The following is a 9147-nucleotide window of genomic DNA, read 5'->3' as shown; positions in this document are numbered from 1 at the left end:
CCAGCCCCAGGCTCTTAACCAATAGCAGAAGGTATAATGGGCCAATCGAGAGCCAGGCTTAAGGTTGAATCACTGGCCTCCACTGAGGACCAATCACATCTTTTGACAGGAGTTCCAAATTGTATATAAGTTCCACTGTTGGCTTGTTTGCTGCTCGGTATTTCTGGTTCCTGTAAAATTGTTGGTTGTAGGCGCTGAGAGAACCTACAGATTTAATAGGCTCATTGTTATTAGATATTAGACTGGACTAAGACTTGCTGCAAGGTCTTGAGCAAAAATCTTATCTTAACCATCTCCTAAGGTGGTATGGATGCCAGTCTCCAGGTGGGACCTGAGGATCCCCCAGTTTTACAGCTCATCTCCAGGTGACACAGAATAGTTCCCCCTGGAGAAAATGGCTGCTTTGGGTGGGGGGACTCCTTAGCATTATACTCCACTGAGGCCCCGCCCCACCCCAGCTCCACCCCCAAAGTCTCCAGGTATTTCCCAACCCTGAGTTGGCAACCTACTTGTGAGGGAAAGCAGGGCACTGGAAATTATAAAGCAGCTTGTGTATATCAAGCACAAGTTCATTCAGACTGTTAATGGAGGTCAGAAATCTGACAGGCCCTTGAGATATATGAGCCTGTAACTTGGAAATGAACTATACTGATGCACTCCAAAACATTGCTTTTGAATAAGTCTCCAGAATCCAAAATCATTTCTCATGCTTTTCAAGGCTCAGCCCATAGGCTCTTGATTCACCTTCTGTGAATGTTTTCTGTTGATAGGGTGAGAAGATTCCCTAAAATACAATCCTAAGCATAGGTCTCAAAGGAGCCACTGGACTCAAACTTTACTGTGCTGCTTCAGACCAAGGCAGCTGCTCTTCGAAGCTTATTGCTCACCCATTTTTCTCCAAACCTGCTAACAATCCTACATCCTGTGCATGTCACCTCTATTTTCATGGGGTGTACATCAGCTGGGGGGTTGCAACTTGTGATAGGTACATGGGGTTTACTCATGAGCAAGTACGAACAGACTTGCAGTGTGACAGCTTGCTATTACATGCCTTCACTGAGAAGTGAGTCTTAACTAACTTTCGTATGGCTAGGGGGGGTTGGGAACCAGTTAGAAAACTGCATCTAAAGAGCAGTTGTCCATGGTATCTCATCAGATTGGATGGAGGCGAGCAATGGGGTGCCACAGGGTTTGGCACTGGGTCTAAGACTTTTCAACATTTTTATCAATGATATGGATGAGGAGGTAGAGGGAGTCCTCATTAAATTTGCAGGGGACACCAAAATGGGAGGAGTAGTGAACACGCCAGAGGCTAGAGAGAGAGTTCAACGAGATCTGAACACGCTGGAAAAACGGGCAAATGAGAACAAGACACAATTCAATTCAGATAGGTGCAGAGTTCTACATCTGGGTCACAGAAATGAGAAGTATGCATACTGGATGGAAGATACACTTCTAGGAAGCAGTGTGTATGAATGAAATCTTTGGATAGTTGTGGACCATAAGCGAAATATAAGCAGATGCGGTGGTAAAGAAGGTGAATGTAGTCTTGGGCTGCATCAATAAAGGTGTCACATCAGAATCATAAGATGTCACGATCCCGCTTTATACTACATTGGTCAGACCCCACCTGGAGGATGGTGTGCAGTTCTGGAGGCCTCACTTCAAAGAGGATGTGGACAAAATTGAGAGGGTGCAGAGGAGAGCGATGAGATTGACCCAGGGCTTGGGGTCCAAGCCACATGGGAATGTTCAACCTGGAGAAGAGGAGGTTGAGAGAGGACATGTCTGATCTCCTTAAGTATCTGAAAGTTGTCAGTTAGAGCAGGGGTAGTCAACCTGTGGTCCTCCAGATGTTCATGGACTACAATTCCCATGAGCCCCTGCCAGCAGATGCTGGCAGGGGCTCATGGGAATTGTAGTCCATGAACATCTGGAGGACCAGAGGTTGACTACCACTGACTTAGAGGAAGGCAGGGAATGGTTCCTGATGGCAGCAGAGGCTTTAAACTACATGTAGAACTAGATATTAGGTGGGGGAAATTCACAGTCAGAGTACTTCAGCAGTAGAATTGGCTGCCTAAGAAGGTGGAGAGCTCCCCCTCACTGGTGATCTTTAAGCAGGAGCTGGACAGATCTTTATCCTGGATGCTTTAGGCTGATCCTGCCTTGAGCAGGGGGGTGGACTCGATGGCCTGTATGGCCCCTTCCAACTCTATGATTTAGTCCCAAACACGTTGATAGGATTGCTGCCATATGCTTTTTCATGAGTTAAAGGTTTGTCTTCTGTAGGGTTGCCAGGGTGCCCCCAGCCACCAGTAGAGGATAGGGGGGTAGGTTTTGTCTGATCCAGATTGGGAATCTCCTAGAGATTTGGATATGGGGTCTAGGGAGGACAGGGACTTCAGTGGGTACAATGCCACAGAGTTCACACTCCAAAGTACCCATTTTCTCCAGGGGAACTGATTTCTGTAGTCTGAAGATGAACTGTAATTCCTGGGGATCCCCAGGTCCTGCTTTGAGGCTGGCAACCCTAGTTCCTGCTCTGAGGGGAATCTCATCCTGCCCCCTTGATCTATATATATATATATATGCATGTGTGTGTGTTCTCAGATGCCTGTAGTATTCTTACAAAGGAAATGTTAATCTAATCAAAGGTCAGATTGGTTTTCTGTATCATACAAAAGCAGAATTACACTGGAAACTAGAATTGAAAAAGCAACTCCCTTTCTGCAGTGGTATTTTAGGGAAAAAAGGGTGTTAAGTGAAAAGTATCCAACGACCACCTCTCCAGAGGGCCCAGAGCACAATTTCTTACCCATCTTTGCCTCTAGTTTCTCTACCACAGGGGACCACATTTTGGTTGCCATGACAACAGTGACGACCAGTGGCCTGCTGCATCATCGCGCCATATCCATAATCCACCCCCCCCCCTTGAGATGCTGGAGATGTGCATATGAAATGCCTTTCCTTTTCCACCTTGGTTTTCAGCATCCTCTACATTCCCAGTCTGGGAGAGGGAAGAAAATGGGACCAGAGGGGAAGGCAGTGCGGGGGGGAAACCAAAGAACAAAAGCAGAGGATGAGGCAATAATTCTGGAGCTTGGCCACGGCGGAGCCTATTAAAATTGTGAGCGCTGTGCTGATCGGCAAGGATTTTAGCCCATGAGAAGGAGGGGGAAATTAAGCACCGTTCTGTGAGTATTGATCCTTGTGCGTGCATGTGCTGTAATTGAAACAACCTTCATGGTCTTGTTCTTAATTGCAGGTTAGGAAGAAGGAAAAAAATGGTTTGTCAATTTTCTCTGTAAATATGTTGCTTTCATAAAGATGGGTGGGTATACCAGCAGTGTGGTTAGCTATGAAAAGCTGGTGGGGTCTGCCCTAAGAATTGCTTGAGAACCCTCATCTGAATTGCTAGCTTGTACGTCTAACACCATCTGTGCCCACGCTGGTTTGCACAGTTCCCTAAACAAATAAGACGTGGGATTGTTCCAAGGGAATCCTGCAAGGATATCCACTAGAACACTGATATGCATGTGCACAAATATTTAGACTTGTGACTGTGTGTACTTATATATCTTTAACTTTCAATGGAGTTTAACATAGTAATTTAAGTAAAAAAATAGGCCTTGACTTCCAATATGTTGGCTGCCTACATTCCAACAATTAAGGAGGAAGAAAAGGGGGGGAGGAGGGGGGAGAGAAATGGATAAGGATTACAGAATATGCACAAATGCATTTATTTCATTGTTTCATTCATTTGTATCCCCAATTCCATTGTTCTGTTCAATTCTATTTTATCCTAACAACTCTGTGAGGTAAATTAGGCTGAGAATATGTGACCAGCCCAAGGTCACCCAAAGAGGCCCCATGGCAGAGTGCAGCTTCAATCCTGGCTCTCCAAAATCCTAGTTGAACACTTTAACTACTACACCGAAGTATATTACTACTCTAGCCGCCACATGGGAAAGACCGAGTAGCCTGGGTCGTTACCCTAGTCAGATATCTGTATGGAAGGAGATTCTATCAGACATGTTTATCCCCACCTCCCTTGGGAGGTTCTCTGGGGGGCATATTGGTTTCTTCCTTCCCCCATTTTATCCCCAGGACAATCCTGTGAGGTAGCTTAGACTGGCCCAAGCGATCCTTGTGGCAGAGTGAAGATTTCAGCCTGAGTCTCTCAGCCTCTCTAACCACCACACCGCACTGCCTGCCCTTCAAACTCATACTCAACTGTAGGATCCAAAATTAACATCTACCTACATACCTATCTATGCCTCCACCCATTCCATCTGTCCATTTATCTGTCTATCTGTGCATCCTCAGACCAGCCTGACCTATTTGGAATAACCTCAACACCTGCTGTGGAGAAACCGTTGCTGTTAATTTTTACTCTGTTATCAACTTTTAAACTAATTTTAAATGTATATGTTATTGTTTTAAACATTGTATTTATCTATCACTAAGCCGGCTCGCTGGGAGGGTGGTTTAGAAATGGAAGGGAGGGAGGGAGGGAGGGAGGGAGGGAGGGAGGGAGGGAGGAGAGAATGGAGAAGGGAAGAGAGGAAGGAAGGAAGGAAATAATGGAGAGAATGGAGAAGGGAAGGAAGGAAGGAAGAAGGAAGGAAGGAAGGAAGGAAGGAAGGAAGGAAGGAAGGAAGGAAGGAAGGAAGGAAGGAAGGAAGGAAGGAAGGAAATAATGGAGAGAATGGAGAAGGGAAGGAAGGAAGGAAGAAGGAAGAAGGAAGGAAGGAAGGAAGGAAGGAAGGAAGGAAGGAAGGAAGGAAGGAAGGAAGGAAGGAAGGAAGGAAGGAAGGAAGGAAGGAAGGAAGGAAATAATGGAGAGAATGGAGAAGGGAAGGAAGGAAGGAAGGAAGGAAGGAAGGAAGGAAGGAAATAATGGAGAGAATGGAGAAGGGAAGGAAGGAAGGAAGGAAGGAAGGAAGGAAGGAAGGAAGGAAGGAAGGAAGGAAGGAAGGAAATAATGGAGAGAATGGAGAAGGGAAGGAAGGAAGGAAGGAAGGAAGGAAGGAAGGAAGGCATTGTGCTGCCTTTCAGTGATACACTGGAGTCTACAGTGCCTTCCAACCTGAACCATAAGCATTTTGTTTGCTAATCTTCGAGATGAAAGAGCTTATGGTGCAGAACATTATGGCACAGCAACTAATAAAAGCAAAGTGCAATGTGTTGCAGGTGGTTCCCTGTTTGCGTTGCCAACTGCCTGCAGGGAAAATGGATGGTGATAATGGACATACAGCACTTGGTCACTTGGACCAATGTCTAATTCTACAGTTTAATTGATTTTCCCACCTTGGTCTGGAAATTCCTGAACATTTGGGGATGGTGCCGAGGGGAGATGGAGGTGGAGGAAGGGAAGGAACGCAATGGGGATGTGGCACCAGAGAGTCCGTACACCAAAGCTGCCATTTTCTCCATGGGAGAACTCATCTCTGTGGTCTGAAGAATGGTGGTACTTTTGGGAGAACTCCAGGCCCTACCAGGAAAGTCACCAGGAGCTTCCAAGCCAGAGTTGGCAACCCAAACTATGCTTTAGACCAGGGGCCTGCACCCTTTTGGAGCTCTTAGGCACCTTCAGAATTCTGACACACCATGTTGAGCACAACCACAAAATGGCTGCTGCACGAGGTGGTGCTAGCATATCGGCCACTGCAGATTTTCTTCAGTCATACGCAGTGAAGACTGCTGTGTTGTGGTGGCAACTACAACTGAAGCCATTTTTTAAAAAATCTGCACAGCCAATCAGATTTCCAACGGAAATCCAAGTAATTCTTAGATGCGTTGTTGGGAAAAGGCCCACCAGGTCCTGCCCGCTTTCTAAAAACATGAAGTGGGTGCCAGAAAATGCGTTAGATGGTGCCCGTGGGCACCATGTTCGGGACACTGCCTTAAGCAGTGTAATTGGAGTACAATTGTACCCATTGAGGTGGTTTTTAAAATTACTTTTTAATAAAGAATATACATCCCTATATCCCAGCTCTTTATGTGGCTAGAATTAAGGGAATGGGCTGTTTTTGCCTGAAGGATTTTCTTTTATGTAAACAAACAGCCTTTTCCTTACCCAACTTGGAGACAGCTCTCTTTTGCAGCCTGGCAGCCATGAAGGCAGGTTTCTAGCTACTAGAAGTAAAGGGACATCTCCTGTCAGCCATCCTTAGAAATCCCGAAGTGACACTAATTTGTATCACAGCATGCATTCAGCTTGACAGATGAGCTGGCCTTGGAACAAAAAACTAAAAATGTTTTCTGGCCTAAGTATTTTCTTCAAAAAAGCCAAATGTACATTATCCTTTTATCGGTAGATTTGTATGTATCTCTGGACACAGGTGTGAGCACTGGAAACATGGTCTGGCCTTTCAGACCAATATGGGAAAGGATCCTCCAAGATAAGACAATCTTTTGAGGCATAGCAGCAATCAGGCATTTTACTTTTCGGCCAACCACGGGATTTGTGTCTTTAACAACAGTTCGAGGAAGATCACAGCAGGTGATAATGTTTATGTCTGTGTTGTGCAAAGGCTTCCCCTACACATTTTTGCACAAGAACTAACCAGCTAGGCAGCTTTTTCCCCAGTCAGTTGCCGACTCTACTAGCCATGCTGTTATTTATTTATTTATTATTTATTTATCAAGAGCCAGCTTGGTGTAGTGGTTAGGAGTGCAATATTCAGGTTAAATTGCCATGTTTGCCCTTTGCAATAAATTAGTGGCTTTAGGGTTGCCCTTTTGGGCACTCTGTCTCTAAAAGGTTCGCCATCACTGCTATAGGGTGTCAGATTCCCCTGGCCACCAGTGGGGGTTGGGGGAGACAGGGTTGCCATATCCAGGTTGCGGAGTTCTTGGAGATTTGAGGGTAGATCCTTGGGAGGGCAGAGACCTCAGTGGGGTATGGTGCCATAGAGTCTGCTCTCCAAACCATCCATTATCTCTAGAATTGATCTTTGTAGTCTGGAGAGGAGCTGTAATTTTGGGGGGTCCCCAGTTCCCACCTGGAGGTTGGCATCGCTATTTTCACTGTGTGACCTTGGCCTAATTGCTCACTCTGATCCTAACTTCCCTCACAAAGTTGTCGTCCAGACTACAATGATTACTTCTAGAGAAAAACAGCTGCTTTGGAAGGTTATGTTATATGGCATCATCCCTCTCTGAGGTCTACCTCTTCAAGCCCTCTGCAGGTTCCACTTCCTAAAGCTCCAAGAATTTCTCAACCCAGAGCGGGCTATCCTGACACCACTCTGAGTGCCTTTGATGGAAGGAAAATGTATAATAAATCAATCAATCTATGGAACTGCGTGTTTTGTGGTGGACTTGTGAGGTGAAAGATATCTGTAAAGATAGACTACGATGCCTCAATTGGCCTAAAATTCACCTAAAATCCACATTTATTTGGCCAGCTGGGATGAGTAGAAACCCAAATTATTTCTCTTTGCTTTCGTTAACTTGTTAAAAAAAAAAAAAGAATTCACACCCTGACCACAGCACTGGTGAGAGACGGAGGAACACCTGAAGTTGTCACCTCATGAAGACCATGAAGCTGTGTTTTCGCTCTGCACTTGGCAGGGCTTCTTGGCTCAAACAGGAGAGAGTTTTTTGCAGATTGTGGGCGGGCTAAAACCGTTTGAGGCTGGGGCAGCCTTCAGAATAGAGCTGGGTTCAGATCGGTGAGGAAGAGAAGGGTCAGCTGCTGAGACGCACAAAAGAGAGATGTGTGCGCATAACTCTTGTCAATGTTAATAAGAGTCACGAGCTGAAATTCCCCAAGCACCGAGGACCATAGCCACCCCCTCAATGTGCAAGCAGCATAAAGACGTGTCTGTGTGAGTTTTGGCATGGATGCTGGCATAGTGGGGAAGAATAATAGACATCAGAAATGAACATGAAATCACTTGTTCATCTTGCCCATCCATCCCCACGGAAACCAGTGCAGAATAATTCTCTTCTGGCATGTTTTGCCCACTCAGCAATGTAAGCAACTGTATACACACACATACAAACTTTCCTGTTCTTTATTCTAGTTTAATCTGGAGTTCCAGGGTCTGGATTCTCTGTTCAGCTAGTATGCCCTTCAGTCTACTCCTTTCATTATTGTCTCCATCTATGTTTATTTCAATTTAAAAAAAATAAGAAATATCCTGCAGGATAAGGTTCGTAGTCCATCTAGTCCAACATCCTGTTTCCTGTAGAGACCTGGAGGGGAACAACAGAGCATACAATGGCCTTCCCCATGGTGACTGCTAGCACTGGTATTCCCAGGTCTACTGCCTCTGAATATGGAGGCTCCCTTCAACCACCATGTCCAGTAGCCAGTAATAGACCTCTGTGCCTTGTATCTAATTCCCTCTTATCTTCAAGTCCTGATTTGTTTGCTATCACTACTAGATGCCAGGTGTGTGATGGCCTGGCTCATCTCAATGTTTGGGATACCTTGATTTATAATTTCTTGACTGGTAGCCAGCACTTAACCACTGTGGTGTAGTGGTTAAGAGTGGCAGCTTTTAATCTGTTGAGTCGGTTTTGATTCCCCATTCCTCCACATGCAGCCAGCTGAGTGACCTTGGGCTTGCAACAGTCCTTTTAGAAGCTGTTCTCACCTAGCAGTCCTGTCAGAAGCTCTCTCAGCTCACCTGCTCTCTCAGCTCACAGATTGTCTGTTGTGGGGAGAGGAGGGAAAGGTGAACGTAAGCTACAATTTTTTTATATACATGAAGAATCAACCATAATGGTTTCTAGATAATTTCCATTTTCAATATCTTCTTCAGTGGTTGAGTCTTCGACTAACATTCCCCGATACCTTTGAGCCAATGGATATTATTAAAACACAAATTTAAGGAAATACTGTGGGATTTTTCCACACTAATACCTTCACTATTGTTACAACAATCTTATATAGGAGGACTCAACCACTGAAAAAGATATTGAAAATGGAAATGATCTAGAAACCATTATAGTTGATTCTTCATGTATATAAAAATTGTATTGAATATGTATATTGTTATAACAAGAATATTGCCTTGGATAAGTTCCTTGTTTTTCTTTTCATTTTCTATTGTGAACCTTCCTTTTTTTGTATTGTACATTTAAAAGAAGAAGCAGGAATTGTGATCAGGGGTGTCTTTCCTAAAGGAA

Source organism: Paroedura picta, chromosome 5 (assembly GCF_049243985.1).
Source record: "Paroedura picta isolate Pp20150507F chromosome 5, Ppicta_v3.0, whole genome shotgun sequence".
NCBI classification, from domain to species: Eukaryota; Metazoa; Chordata; class Lepidosauria; order Squamata; family Gekkonidae; genus Paroedura; species Paroedura picta.
Note: the sequence above shows the minus strand (reverse complement) of the source record.